This window comes from Mandrillus leucophaeus, unplaced genomic scaffold (assembly GCF_000951045.1).
Source record: "Mandrillus leucophaeus isolate KB7577 unplaced genomic scaffold, Mleu.le_1.0 Scaffold173, whole genome shotgun sequence".
Lineage (NCBI taxonomy): Eukaryota > Metazoa > Chordata > Mammalia > Primates > Cercopithecidae > Mandrillus > Mandrillus leucophaeus.
Genome location: NW_012101732.1, coordinates 2,424,902 through 2,440,402, shown reverse-complemented (window position 1 = coordinate 2,440,402; position 15,501 = coordinate 2,424,902). Strand labels below are relative to the sequence as shown.

Below are 15,501 nucleotides of genomic sequence, written 5' to 3'. Positions count from 1 at the left end.
TAAATTCCCCTTTCCTCTCTTGGTTCTGACTTTAACTAGTTTGATTTCTGATTTAATCACCTGTAACTAAAAACATTCTCTGTAATAAACTGCATCACGAGGTTATTGGCAGGATAAATTGAGATTATATACATAAAGCATTTCTTGGTGCATAGTAAGTGTTCAATAAATAGAATTTAAAAAATAAAATCTATTATAATCTGAGGGTAGTTATTGTAACTAACATAGGTCAGACAGCAAGTAAGAAGTGGCCAAGATTTCACAGTTTAAAAGTTCAAGACTTATAATTTCAGCAAATAGAAAGGATCCGGGATGGAACCAATACGATGTGGTGGATAGAACTTGGGTCGTAGAGTCAGATAGACTTGAGTTTGAAGTCCAGCTCTGCCATTTAACCATCTGAATTACACTGAGAAAACTGCAAGCAATTCTGAGGCTTTGTTCCCTCATCTTATAAAATGGGGATAATAGTGACAGAAGGCAGTCAAATGCCTAGGAAAATAGGGACAGGTCCCTGGTGAAACCGGACCTTCAAACCAAAGAGAGTTTAAAGCCTGAAAGCCAAGCTACAAGTCTCAGATAAATCCACGAACTGGATTGAGAACCTCTCTTCCTATTTGGTGTGCTTTCCTCTGATCGATCCCCACCCTTCACCTATTTTACATACACCTACCCTTCCCTTGAGCTGTGCCTTTTTTAGCCATTTTTTTTTGCACACTCACAAACCAATCAGCATGCACTTCCCCATTCTGAGCCCATAAAAGTTCCAGACTCAACCATACTTGGAGGACCACCCGCCTTCAGGTGGGGGAGACTCCCCAACTTTGGGTAGGGGGAGGCCAACTCAGGTCTCCCTCTCCACTGAGAGCTGTTTCATCACTCAATAGAACTCTTCACCTTGCTCACCCACCAGGTGTTAGCATAACCTTCAACTTCCTGGATGTGGGACAAGAACTCAGAACCCGCCAAACAGTGAGTGTGAACAGAGCTGTAACCCTGTAGCACTCCCCTCCTGCTCACCAAGCAATGGGAGAGGGAGCTGCTGGGTGCCACATGCACCAGTTTGTTGGGGCAGGACTGAAAGAACTGTTAACATGCTGTAATACCCCCTTAGGGGCTTTGGGGTCGCTGGCATCCCAGAGTTTTTCAGTTGCCACCATGTTCCCCTCTTCCACATGCTGGCACCTAAAGTGGGAGCAGGCCAAGACATGCCCGGCCCACCCATAGGCTGGAGTGCAAGCCAAACACAGCTGCTGGACCAAGTGGTGGAGTACCTCCTGCAGCAAGCCCAGAGCCAAGCATGGCCCTGGGCAGGGGCATTGCTGGCTGCGGAGGTCACCAGCTGGTGAAGCGACACCCAAAAAATCCTCCTTGTAATAGTTAAGATAATCAAGAATGTAGCATTATTCCTGGCACATAGACTTTCAGTAAATGCTGGCTGCCTCCCTCCTCCAGCGTCTGCCACCACTACAGGCTGGCCCCTTTTACAGGTTAGAATTTTATTTGTTAAAGTGAAGCACAAGGTTTACTGCCCCAAAGTATCTTTCCTTATGATGCTTCTGAAGGTGTAGTAAGGCTGTTGAAGACTTGTAAAGAGGGGTTTATTGTTTTATATCCAAAGTGCTTTCTAATGAATATTTTATGGTTTTTCTCACTGTTTGATAATTTTGTAGGATTCAAACAAGTGAGGAAACTTGATTTGTTTTGGAGAAAAAGAAGAGAGAGAATCACTATAACTAGTGATAGAGCCCATCTGTTCTGGGTACCAGAGAACCCGAGTTGGTGACCCCATCCCTGACTGCAGCATTAAGTCCTGAGTAATCTAACCCAATCAGCTGGTAGCATTCTTCTTAATGTCTCCTATCGTTTAAGCATGGTCATTTGCCTAAATCTATACAACAAGACTAAATTAAAGGATATATACTTCAGTATTTTACATGCTTCAGGTAAAGATTTCTCACCCATGCTGACATGAACATGGAGCACAAAGCTTTAAGACCACGAATTTTTTAGCTGCTGTCTTAGCACTATGAGGGGACCCACCCTTAGGATGAAGCCAGGTGCTGAGGACAGCAAAGCACAGGAATGGAAAGAACTCGTGTCTATGATAACATCTTTGAGCTGATAATTATACTGCACCTGGATCCCTCCTACCTCTGGACTTAAGGTTATGTGAGGCAATGGATTTCCTTATTCTTTTGAAAACCAGTTTCTGTGAAACTGATCAATATCAAGCGTGAAGCATGCTTCATGAAGCAGCACCAGACTATAGAAAATACCAGGGCAGCTGCGGGTCACAGCCCTGAAATCTAGCCACCTGGGTTCATATCCTGCTTCCACTTGTGCCAGCTGTGTGGCCTTGGGGAACATACTCAACCTCTGGCGGCTTCAGTTTCTGCATCTGAAAAACAATGATAATAGTAGTGTTCCTCACAGGAGAAACGTGCGTAACACACACGATGTAGTGCCTGACCCGTGGTAAGTCTCAATAAAATCTGACTTGTAATTATGGTTCCCCCTAGGTGTGAAGATCATCTCAGGATCCACAGATTGATTCAAAAGTGGATTCCCAGTCCTCTTCCTTTCTATCATTGACTCTGTGTCTCTTTATTACTTTGGGTTTTTCTCACTTTTCCTCTCCTGATCTTCTCTCCTCTCATTCCTTTAGCCATAATTGGGATTGATTGATAACTTTATTCGTTGTATTTTAAAATATGTAATTTTACATTTTTCCTTTTTAATTTAAGAAGTCAAAGAATGGAACATTTTATATTTCTTTCAATAAAAAAGAACCTCTTTATTTGCTTTATATGTATATCCCCATTAAATTTCATCTGTTTGGCTTTGGTCCAGTGTTCCACCCTGTCAGAATCATTTTCCATCTTGACACTGTCAGTTATTGGCTTTGCCATCCTTCCTGGCTTTATTTCATCTGCCTTTTAAACCTTCACCAAGTTCTTGACAAAACCTGCAATTTAGGATGGCTCTATCAGTTATCAGGTAGGTGTATGTGCTGGAAAACTCTAAATCAATGCTCCTTAAACTTCAGTGGCCATAAGAATCACCTGGAGAGCTTGTTAAAGCAGATTTGTGGGCTCTTCACCTGAGATTCTGATTCGGTGGGTCTGGAGTGTGGACTTGGCATTTCCAATAAGCTCCCAAGTGACGCAGAATAGGGCTGCCACAAATAATAGGGACTCAGTCAAGTTAGTATAATAAGTTTCTTTCCTCTTATGTTGACGTCCGTAGGCAGGTAGTCCAGCCTAGTACCAAGGTTTCAAAACCTAGGCTTTTCCCCTCTCCTTCCTGCCTTAAATGGCATTTGGTTTCCTACTCATGTTTCAGAGTGTTTGCTTGAGCTACAGCCATCATGTCCACATTCAAACCAGTAAGAAAGAGGAAGGGGGAAAGGATGTCTTCTCTCTTTGTAAGGACTTATCTCAGAAGTTGTATGTGACACTCTGCTTACCTCTTCTTAGCCAAAACTTCCTCACAAATCACACTAGCTGCAAATAAACCTGGAAAGTATAGTTTTTACTTGGGGTGTCATATGCCCAGCTAAAAATCAAGGTTTTATGACCAAGGCAGAAGAGAATGTGTTTCTGACATTACTAGTTTTTAATGTTACAACAAACCTTTCCCAACTCTCCGGCCAGAGGTTTGCAATCTAAAACCTGCAATGAGCTGGGAAGTTCCAATAAAAATCTGAATTTCAAATTCTGATCACCCCTCCACAGGTAAGTATTATTTCTTTCATTTCTGTGTTCAGGAAATTGAGTCTCAGAGAGCTTCAGTGACTTTCTTGAGATCTCTCGGGAACTAAATGCCCCAACCAAGATCTAAACTCAACCCTGCCAAAGTCCAGGCTTCTAATGTGTCATTCTACATCACAGGAATCATACATTTGTGTGCAGGATGAGCCTTGAATCAACCAACTACTGTTGCATGCTATGCAACCACAAAACTCTGAGACCCAGACACTTATTTTACTACCATGTCTATAAGTCAACTGGAGACCAGCTGCTCTAGGCTGGGCTGGACTGGACTCCTCCAAGCCACAGCTGGGTCTGGGTCTGCTCCATGGTTCTCCATCTTCCTCAGACTTGTGGGCCTACTAGGGTAGAGCCTTCTCATGCCAAATGCAGAGAAGCACATCTCACTGCTGCTTGTAGTGCGGTCTGCTTCCATTCCCTTGACTGAAGGAAGTCACATGGCCAAGACAAAAGCTAGGCAGTACAGTCCTCCAGGAGGGAGTAAATATTTCTCAATATGTTCTTATCTACCTCAAGTCCCTATGCGATGCGTTGGAATGGAAAGAGCCCCAGACTGAGAATCAGAAGTCCCTAGTTCTAGTCCCAGACCTGCCATGAATGACTTGTGTGACCTTGGACAAATTACTAGCCCCTTCTGGGCCTCAGGTTTGTTCTAGAGATCTCTAAGGCATATGCAGACTTTAACTTAAGAAGCTATGGCATGAAAAAACAAATCATTGCCTCTCAAAATTCTAATCTCCTCTGAATGTAGCTTAGTCTGTATGCAAAAATAAACACACACACTAGAGTGTTTTCAAAACCACTGGGCTAATAATGTTCATGATTCTGCTAATGACCAAACTGGAGCACAGTGCAGCTGGTCCTGCTGGTCATGGGAAGGCCCTAGAAAGAAATGAAGCCATCAAGAAGCTATTGATGCTGTGACCTTCTGTTCACAGGGCCTGAATGCAGGCTGCTCTTCTACTTAGACAGGTGAGATTTAATTTTGGTGATTTATGATAATGCCTCTAAGTGCACGGGTAAACATGTCATGGTTTATTTTGTAGAATTAATGAAGTCTGATTAATCTCTCGGTCCCCAGCAGATTCTGCTCTGAAAAATGGAGCGAGACTACCAGGCTTTTGTGCAAATTATGGCAGAAGGATTGATGGCATGAGAATCATCTGAAATCCACACAATCTGACCTTTTTTAATCCCGTGGATCCTTTAGTTGGATTCGTTGCCATCATACTGGATGACTGCTGACCAGGGAGAGACCCTTCTATGAACACAGTGTGCAATACCACAACTGCAGCTAATGTTAATCAAGCTAGTTCCGTGCGTCAGGTGCTTCACATGGTCCTTTATCCCAAGGATTGAAAAAAGCCACGCTTTTGACTTGGATGGATAGCAGTTCAAATCCTAGTCCCACAATTTAGAAGCTGTTTGATCTTGGATGCATAGTGCAGGCACTGTTGGTGTTCTTCTGTGCACATTCAACCCTGTGTCTTCTCTGTCCATATGCATCCTACAGCATGGACAGTTCCAGCATGTCGCCTTTTCATATTTTGGTGGGAGAGAGAAATACGTAAGCAACAAATTATATTGGAAATAAAACCCATGAGTGACTCTAAGCTGCAGATGGAAAAACTCAGTTTATCCACAACACTGGGGTTGAATCCTTCTTACTAAGAATTGGAGGCCAGGCATGGTGGCTCATGCCTGTAACCCCACCCCTTTGGGAGGCTGAGGCAGATGGATCACTTGAGTTCAGGAGTTAGAGACCAGCCTGGGTAACATAGTGAAACCTCATCTCTACAAACACACACACACACACAATTAGCCAGGCATGGTGGCATGTGCCTGTAGTCCCAGCTACTTGGGAGCTGAGGTGGGAGGATCGCTTGAGCCCAGGAGGTCGAGGCTGCAGGGAGCTGTGATTGGGCCATTGCACTCTGGCCTGGGCAACAGAGTGAGATACCGTCTCAAAGAAAAAAAAAAAAAAAGAATTGGAGATGATAAAGATTCACAGCTGAATTTAGGGCTTTTGTGTGTCGAAATACACAAACAAGGTGGGAGAGATTGTGCTGCAGCAAAAGGAGTGCTGTGATAGCCATCAGGAATCTGGATTTGAGTCTTGATTCTGCTGACTACAAAAGATGTGACTGGGGGCAAAGTTACAAAACTGGAATCTCGGTTTCCTCATCTGTAAAGCGGGAATGATAATGCCTGCCCTGCCTATTGCACAGACCTTCTTATGGAGATCCTAGAGATAAAAGCCGTCAATGATTAGTAACTCCATTTTACAGATGAAGAAACCGAAGACAACAATGTAGGCGGTAGAACTGAGACATGGATCTCGTAGTTCTTCTCCTACCTCATCTTGTACCACTGTTTTTCCCACTCACTCTGCTCCAACCACCCTAACTTTTTGTCCTTCCCTTGAATAAAACAAGCTCATTTTCACCTCAGGGACTTTGCTGTTTCCTCTTTCTAGAATGTTCTTCCCCTATGTCTTCATGCACTTCGAGGAGGAATTGGCCTTCCTTTCTTGATATGCAGGAGTCAGTACAAACATCTCTTCCTCACAGAAGTCTTCCACAGACCCCCATTCAAGGTGATCTCTCTGCTAGGCTCCCTTTTGCATACCATCCTGTTATATTTTTGCTCTATCACTTCCTGAGATGATGACATTTATGTATTGACTTGTTAATCGTCTCTCACTACTCTCTTTCCTGGAGAAGAAAGATCCTGAGTATCTCATTTTCTGTTACATTGTCAGTGCCAAGAACAGGACTTGGTATATTGTGAGCAGACAGTAAATATTTTTTTGAATGAACAAATTAGTGTGTATAGACTTATTTTTAATGACTTTATAATATGTTGCATGGATATACCATCATTCATTTAACCAGAGCTTTAGAGATGGATACTCAATGTTTCTTTTCTACTTTTACTTATTTTTATTTTCAAATTATTTTGCTACAGCAAACAAATGAGTATAATCTGTGTATACTTACTTGATTTTATCCATAGATCATATTCTTTGCAGTGGGATTGCTGGATCAAAGGACAAGTGCATTTACAAATTGTGATACATATTGTCAACTTCCCCTATAAAATATTTTCATCAATTTATGCTCCCATCATCTGTGTATGGCACCACAGCTTGGCATTCCTTCTAAGTCCCTGACAATAACACATTATTGCTGAGAAGCCTTTGCTGCCTTTCAACTTGCTCTCCAAGTGCTTCATCTACTTTACTCATTACCCAGTGAGAGGCTGTGTGTGCAGCAGCTCTGCTCTATTTCTCTGAGATCTAAGTGCTTTGGGTGGTTTTCTCCTCTCATTTAGGTTGCATTCTCTAGCCTGCTGTGGCAAAAGAAGGGACATTTAAAATATATGGTAGTGTCTGTAAAGATTAGATTATTGTTCAGTAAATATTCATTCTCTTCCCCCTACCCTGTGGCAGGAAAGTACTTTCTGTACTCCCTAACTTTGACCTTGGCCTGGTGATTAGTTTTGGCTGGTAGGATGTTCACAGAGGTTATATGAGCTGAAGATTCAAATATGCTAGTATTTTTGGGCTTGCTCTCATGCCTTTGTTTTTTTGCCATGAGAATAACATGCCTTATTTATCTAAATCAGCTAGATCAGATGAATGCCAGCTGTCATGTAGATGTGTAAATGTCTTGTCATATGACATCAAGATTTTTGTTCTTATTTGTTACACAGCGAAAGCTGATACAAATTCCAAAATGAAGCTAGAACTTGCATTTTGCAGCACTTGGCACTTTCTATGTTAAATATTAAATATTCCCTAGGGCAGTGGTAGCAGAGGAATATTTGAACCTATTGACATTCATCTTTGTGTGGGTTTAATTGAGTCTTGAAGAAAGTATAGGGCTAAATGAGTCCTAGGTGAGGACTCATAGCAGGAGGAAAGGTATAGACGAAGGACTGTGCAAGGCCTGTCTTAGGACTAGTGAGCAGACTAAAATATAGGCTATATGTCAAAGAGTACTGTAGGAGCTAAGGTTTGAGTTAGGAAACAAAGAAATTGAAGAAGTTAGAGATAGCTTTTATTCTCAGGCTACTGGTTCCAGCAAAGAAATATAAACTGCAAGGGAACCATGGATGCCAATTATATGTCAATTATACCATAAGTTATTGACATTCCGAGGTCAACTACATAATGAAAACCAGTAAGAGCCTAAGAATAGGCTGGCTATGCCAAATAGAACAGGCCGGCGGGCAGCTTTATTCATACTTGTATTGTTTCCATTTAGAACATCATTATTAATTAAGCTGTATTTAATGTAGTACCAGCCCACACTTTTGCTCCTTAAATATTGTATGACTATGGTGCTGTCTTCACAGAAAACAGACATCAATTGCAGTACTCAAAAGTTATTCTGAACATAGCCTCATATTTATCCACTTTTTGATAGTATATTGTTTTTTTTTAGACAGGGTCTTGTTCTGTCACCCAGGTTGGAGTGTAGTGGTGCAGTCATGGCTCACTGCAGCCTCCACTTCCCAGGCTCAAGTGATCCTCCCACCTCAGCCTCACAAGTAGCTGGGACTACAGGTATGTGCCACCATGCCTGACTAGTTAAAAACAATTTTTTTTTTGTAGAGATGGGGTCTCACATGTTGCCCACGCTGGTGTTGAACTCCTGGGCTCAAGCAATCGTCCCACCTCAGACTCCCAAAATTATGGGATTGCAGGTGTGAGTCATTGTGCCCAGTTGAATAAAATTTTAAACAATTATTTTGTGAGTAGTTTTTGGTATTTAATCCAATCAATTGTGATAATATTCATTCATCCATTTTTAAATATTTAGCATCATGAGAAGTCATATAGATGCGAGTCTGAATTCCAGGTTCATCACTTACTGGTCATGTGCCCTTGAGCAAGTTATTTTACGTTGATAAGACTTTCTTCGTCTGGAAAAGAGGGTGAATAAAATGCACCCCATAAGGTTGCTGTAATGATTAAATTAGTCAATGTGTATGGAGCTGTGTTAGTCCATTTTTACAATGCTGATAAAGACATACCCCAAACTGGGTAATTTATATTTTTAAAAAAGGTTTAATGGACTCTCAGTGCCTAGTGGCTGGGGAGGCCTCACAATCGTGGCAGAAGGTGAAAGGCACATCTTACAGGATGGCAGACAAGAGAGAATGACAGCCAAGCTAAAGTGGAAACCCCTTTTAAAAACATCGGATTTTGTGAGATGTATTTACTACCACAAAAACAGTGTGGGGTAAACCACACCCATGATTCTATTATCATCCACCGGGTCCCTCACACAACACATGAGAATTATGGAAGCTACAATTCAAGATGAGATTCAGGTGGGGACACATCAAAACCATATCAGGAGCACATAGCATTATCCCCGGCCTAAGGGAGGCTCAGTAAATGCCATCTCCTGCCATGCAGTTAAACACTTATTGAGAAGCATGAAGGGCTATGAGTCAGGTACCACGCTGGGCACAGTGAAGGAAACAGAATGTTTGTCCTCAAAAATCTCAAAGGCCAGGGACAAACCAGCCAGGGCTGACTTACAAACATAAGAAGGGAAGTGAGGGATAAAGCCTCAGTGTAGCAGGCCCTACCTTTTTGTCTGCCTGTTGTAGAGGGACGTCCATAAGTAGTAGCCATGATTCAATCACACAGCCACATGCTTGGATGCCAGGTTCTTAAAACCCCACCATCGTGACTGACCCAAAGCTGGGCACCTGACCCTAACGGGGTCTTCAATTCAGTCTTCTCTGGAATTTTGTATTTATTCCAGGTGGCAAATGGACTTATTCCAGGCTGCAGATCATTCTTTTTTCTCGAATTTGATTTTTTGGTTAATAAGAGTGTCACATACACCTTGAAAGCAGTACCGGATCCTTTGCTGCCTGCCCTACCTCTGTTCCTCCTTGAGGGGAAATGTGCACTTATTGGTTGGAGCCTGAAGTACAGATTAGGCTACACTCACAACTGCCACTGGGGGGTTCACTGTGTGTTGAAGGGTAGAGACTTGTTCTCATGTCCCTCTTCTCACTTCCCTTTTGCAACCAGAGCTGGTTGGGTAAACTGAGCTTTGCCTGACCCTCTGAGACAGAGGGTCTGAGACACTTCTCCCCACTCTCTTTCTCTCTCTCGTGCCCTCTTGCGGCAGTGATGGAAATTGCCTACATCTGCACTGTCTGCTATGGCTATGGAAGCCACTAGTTGTGTGCGGCTTTTGAGTACTTGAAATGTGGCTAATGTGACTGAAGACTTGAATTTTCAATTTTATCTAATTCTAATTAATTTAAGCCGAAATCTAAATAACTTCATGTAGCTAATAGCTCCTGTATTGGACAGCACAGCTGTGCCACACAGAAAAGGCTGGCAGGCAACTTCATTCACAAATTTTATCGTTTCCATTTAGGGGAGCAGTATTAATTAAGCTGCTTCTAACATAGTGCCAGCCCACGTTTTTGCTCCTTAAATATGGAGGAGAGAGTGAGAAGAGTCAAAATTGGATTTTTTTTTGGCTGGGGCCAGGGGCTGGGGTGGGAGAGGCTACACTTAGCCTCTGGTCTAATCTGTGTGTTTTAATTCATCTGTACCAGGGAAGATTGAATTCAGGTGCCAGTTGCTGGCTCAGCTAATAATGAAAAGGTTTTTTGTGTGTTTGTGTCCTATATGACCACTGTTTCTTGTAGATCTATCTTTCGGGACTTCCTTACTCAGGAAGGGTAATTGGTGGGGCAGGATTCAGGTATTCCCATGGGCTCCAGAAATACTACCATGGCTTAGATGATGTCACTCCCTCTCAAGTGCGGCTTTATCAGATTTAGAGGGACAAGGCAGGCCGAGGAACAAACGTGTCCCAGGAGTGCTGGCCCGGCTTGGGAGTTTGAATTCCTGGTGCACCATCTCTTGATCGCATGTTACTTTACCTTGATAGGACTCAGTCATGTATGTATTATAGGTTGAGGGGTGGGGTGTCTTTTGTCTTTGTGCCAAAGTGACCTCCAGGTGAGATGACTCCAATTTGTCCAAGGGCCATCCTCTGGAGAAGGTTGCAGGTGGGAGGTGTCAGCATTGTTAGCTACAACCGCCTCCCAGTTTCTAGATCCCTCCCCTTATTTCTTTCATCCATTTCTGCCAATCTTAACTTCAAAAATTTCCCCAGACATGAGTTCTTATGCTTTCCCCAGTACCAGTTACCGTCTATGATACCAATTCTTTGATTTGAAAAGTGATTAACACTCCCTAAAATTGTGGTTTGAGTCTCCCTCCTAGACGTGAGCTCCTTAAGGGCAGGAATCTTGTTTCTTATCTTCACGTCTGTATTCCATTATGGAGAAATGTGCAATGAGGCTCCATCATGAACCTGGTTTTCCTGGATCCTGATGTAGTCTGTACTCAGCTGGGGGCGCTCAGGACCTGTTTGGAATTAAGCAGACCCAACAGCCAATCATGGCTCTGCTGCTAACTAGCTGAGACTGAGTAGATGAGTAGGTGGCTCCAAGTCTGCTTTCTTACCTGTGGAATGCAGATAGATGACAGCTACCCAACAGCGGGGTCATAAGAAAGGAATGTCATCAGGTATGTACAGTACTTAGTCAGGTGCCTGGCACACGGCAGACACTTAATAAGTGGAGTTACAACCATAATTAAACATTTATCACAGCTTGCTTTTGTTAGAAATCAGTACTAACCTATTGTCCCTCATTTGACTGTTAGCTCTTTGAAAACAGTAACTTTGTTTTTTTTGTTTTGGTATCCTTGTTTATCCTTTCCATCCCCCAAGCACTCAGCAAAGAGCTTGGGACATGGAGGGGATTCGTAAATACTTACTAGGTTGAAGTCTTAACACATGACAGTTCCTACAGTAGGTGGAAAATGGAGTGGAAATAGAGTGAGACAGTTCAGGGAGGATGATGTAAAAAGACCTCGTGACAGTAGCATCTCCTTAGAAAAATATAGGAATGAACTTATCTATATACTGCATTCCTCAAAAGGAATTTTTGTAAATATACTTAAATGCCTTACATTCCCTAAAGGGGACTGTTTCAAACAGACACAAATACTTGACTGTATCTTCTAAAGGACCTGTTTACTTAATTCGAGAGATGAAGAGAGAGGCAGGTGGCTGAGATTTGAAGGCAGGGCTGCCAAGAATTCCATTCTGCGGCTGATGAAATGCAGCACTTTCTTTGATGGATGGTTCTTACTTTCTTTTACACAAGAGAGGAAGTTATTTCCAGGGCAGGTATTGTGTCCTTTGCAATTTTGCACCCCCACACCTAGCCAGTGTTCGAGTGGTATAAGATATTTTGTGTTGGTAAGGTACTTGTTTAATTTTAATTAATGAGTATTGGATCAGTTGGGTTGCGTTTCTTCATCTTTGTTTTCATATCCTAAGAAAGGGTTCTCACCCTAACTGTACATGCGAGTCCTCCAGGGAGGTTTTAAGAAGACTACTGCTCAAATCTGCTCTGCAGATGTTCTGGCTTACCTGATCTAGGGGAGAACCTGAGCAGGTGGGTGATGGTCAGTAGCATCCCGGTGATTCCTCTGTGTGGTCCGATGTTGGGATCCACTGGTGAGGATGAGAGTCAGTAGAACTGGATTCTGGTCCACGTCACCCACTTGTTACGTGACCTGGGGCAATGACTCTCTCTTTGGGTCTGGGCCTTTTCATCTGTAAAATGAGGGCGTTGGATTAGAACAGGCAGTTTTAATTTTTCTAGTTCAGAATTCCATTCAGAATGGGTTTTCCTTCTCTCCAGGAAAATAAGCATACTTATGCAAAATTTGCATATATTTCAAGGAATTGATGAAATTTCCTGTATTGGTTAGGATTCTTTTCTTCACAAGTGTCAGAGACCCAGGTCAAATTGGCACCTACCAAAAAGCAATGTTCATGGTCCTCATAAATCCTGGAGTAGAAGTGGTCTAGGCATGCTGGAACCAGGAGCTCAAAGATGCCAGGAGGAACTTAGCTCTAGATCTTGCCTCTGCTCTCTGAGTTTTTGGCTTTCTTTTAGGAAGAGTCTCTCCCAGTGATGGCAAAGATGTCCATCAGCAGCACAGGCTGGTATTTTACCCACCTAGCAACCCCAATTGAAAGAGCGCAACCTTTTTTTATGGTCCTGGTAAATATCTGGCCCAGCTCTGACACAACCTCTGTGGGTAGGGGGTTGGATGCTCGGCTGGCCCCATGCTTGTCACTATTACTTGGAGTGGGTAGGCTCCACTTGATCTTGGTGGAGGGCAGAATGGGGGTGGTTTCCCAAAAGAAAATTAGGCCGTTGTTACCATAAGACAGAGCAATAAATACTGGGAAGGCAAGGATACAGATAACATCTTACCTTGGAAGGCTGCACATCTGTGGAACCCATAGAGGTGCATGGCCACAGGTTGAAAACACCTGGACCCATGAGGTCTGAAGTCACTCTTAGTAATGTACAATGATAGATAAGCGTGGTGTTCTTATCTTATTTTTGAAAGCTTTTGGAGATATATATGAGATATATATAATATTTAAAATTTATATGTAAGAAGGGCTATTGATTTTCCTTCCATGTTTAATTTTATATTCCACTCATTTCTGGAGTGCCAGTTATGTGCTAGATCTGTTAACCCCATTTGTTTTGATGGCAGTAATGAAGCTTGCAGGCAGCTGGAAATTTGCAAAAACTCCACAGTGAGGAAGTAGAAGAGCTGGGATTCAAATATAGGCCTCCCAATCCACACACAATGCTGCTTCCAAGAAAATACTGCCTTGTGTTCTGTCCTGTTTTTTTCTGTTTTGAGGGATTCACCCCATACACTACTGTTTAGCTTGAATGAATGGTTCCTGAAAGTGCTTTCCTAGCGTCAAGGCCTTGTAACCCATCGTCTGATGAAACGGGGTAGTTTTGTCTGTTTAAAGTTGACCTTTAATAATAATACATCCAGTGCTTTCTGCCTATCTCTTGGGACTATACTTATCTAGATTGTATTAGCCCCTGTTGTCTAGTACGTGAACCCGAGAGACATGCCTGCAACCAGTGAGTGTGGCAATTATTCCTGTGTCCAGAAAACCATAGGTGATTAGTGGAAGAGGGGTTGTTAGGTTTGGTGCCCTGGAGCACCTCAGGTTTTTTGAAATGCTAAGACCAGAATACATAACTTGTCATTTTAAAGAGTATAATTTTAAAAGCAGTGGTCCAGCCCAAAGAAAGTGGACGTGATTTTTGTCTGAACTCTCAAATAATTTAGCTTTTTAATCTAGGATCTCTAATAGTGATCTAATGAAAAAAGATTCACTGCTTAAGTTACCAAAAATGTGTTGCTCAACTTCCACAGATATCTGGAGAATGAGTCTAAAGGAAGAACAAAACATCCCGCCTTATTATGTGCAGAAATATTGTTGAAGAAAAGGAATAAAATGAATGATCTAGAAAAAAGGCATTAACTATTAAAGTCCATGGTAAAGTACATGGACACAAAGTAGAGCTGACTTCTCTAAATAGGTTCTCTAGGCCTATGTTGTAATTCTAATACTTCTTTGCTTTTGAACTTTTCAGGATATTTGAGCACTTATTGTCACATGCATATTCTCGAACAACTCACCCACATTCTCTCTAAACAGGGACACAGGTTCAAGTCCTAGCTCTTGCACTTAGTAGGTTGAGTCAATGAACCACTATTAACATCTTGTGATATCTCCTTCTAGCCTTCGTCTTTAGCATTGTCAACCATTGAGATACTAGTGCATGATTTTGTATGCTGGCTTTGTCACCAAATATAAGCTCTTTATTTTCATATTGTTGAAAGCTCTGTTTTATATGTCATTTTAAATAGCTGCATATTACACCTTTGCATGGATACACAATGATTCTCATGTTTCTTTCTCTGCCATCAGAAGAAGTTCAACCAGGGAGGGACATGATGAGATTTGTGCTGGAAGCTTCCTGGAGGGTGACTGGAAAGAGTGTGGGTTCAGAGGGGCCAGGGCTACTGAGAATTCCTTTCATTAAATGATTATTACAGGAAAGTCTGAGCAGTATCACTGAGGAAGACCCTAAAGTCTATCAGTACAACTTTCTTGATTTATAATTGAAGAAATGGAGACTCAGATTGATAAAATGACCTCACCAAGGTCTCCCAGCCTCACCTGGGGGATTTCTAACTCTCTGTCCACGGAGCTGTTTCTATTCAAGTTCAACATCTACCACAGCCGTATCATAACTGAACATAGGCTAAACCCACTACCAGGGTGCTGTTTCAGTAAGAAGTAGATAGAGATCTAGTCTTGAAATGCATTTAGCTGTTCTTTTTTTTTTTTTTTTTTTTTTTACAAATTGTCAGTGTTATTAGTGATTACTGGCTGCTGGCTTCAAACCATTCCTTGCCTATCCAAACATCGCAAATTAAGGAGAACAAATGATGTAACTTTGTTTAAATAGAAAAAAGCCATTGAAATGTCCCCCAAAGAGAGGAAGCTATTATTATCCCAGACTTATTAATGGGAAGATGTGAATAGGCTAGGCAACTTCTCCAAAGTAATCAGCTAGAATTAGAAGTCAAAATTCCTGATGTCCACCAAGGGGCAAGAGCTCTGCTGGCAGTTTGGCTTTGCCCGCTATAGGGAAGGCCAAGTCAAACAGGATACAATTAAGGATAGAATTCCCATGCCTTCTCCTGCTCTGTGACCCCCTGACCAAGCAGCTCTTGCCAAGTTTTTTTGCTGCTGTATAAACCTTC

At 42.2% G+C, this 15,501-nt stretch overlaps 1 long non-coding RNA gene across 1 annotated transcript in view; it reads left to right on the top strand.

Moving 5' to 3' along the window:
- The first annotated feature begins 3,040 nt into the window (after nt 1-3,040).
- Nucleotides 3,041-15,501, top strand: part of LOC105537475 — a 32,220-nt gene continuing 19,759 nt past the window's right edge. The window contains exon 1 of the long non-coding RNA XR_001005718.1: nt 3,041-4,745. This is a non-coding gene — a long non-coding RNA (uncharacterized LOC105537475). The remainder of the gene's footprint in view (nt 4,746-15,501) is intronic.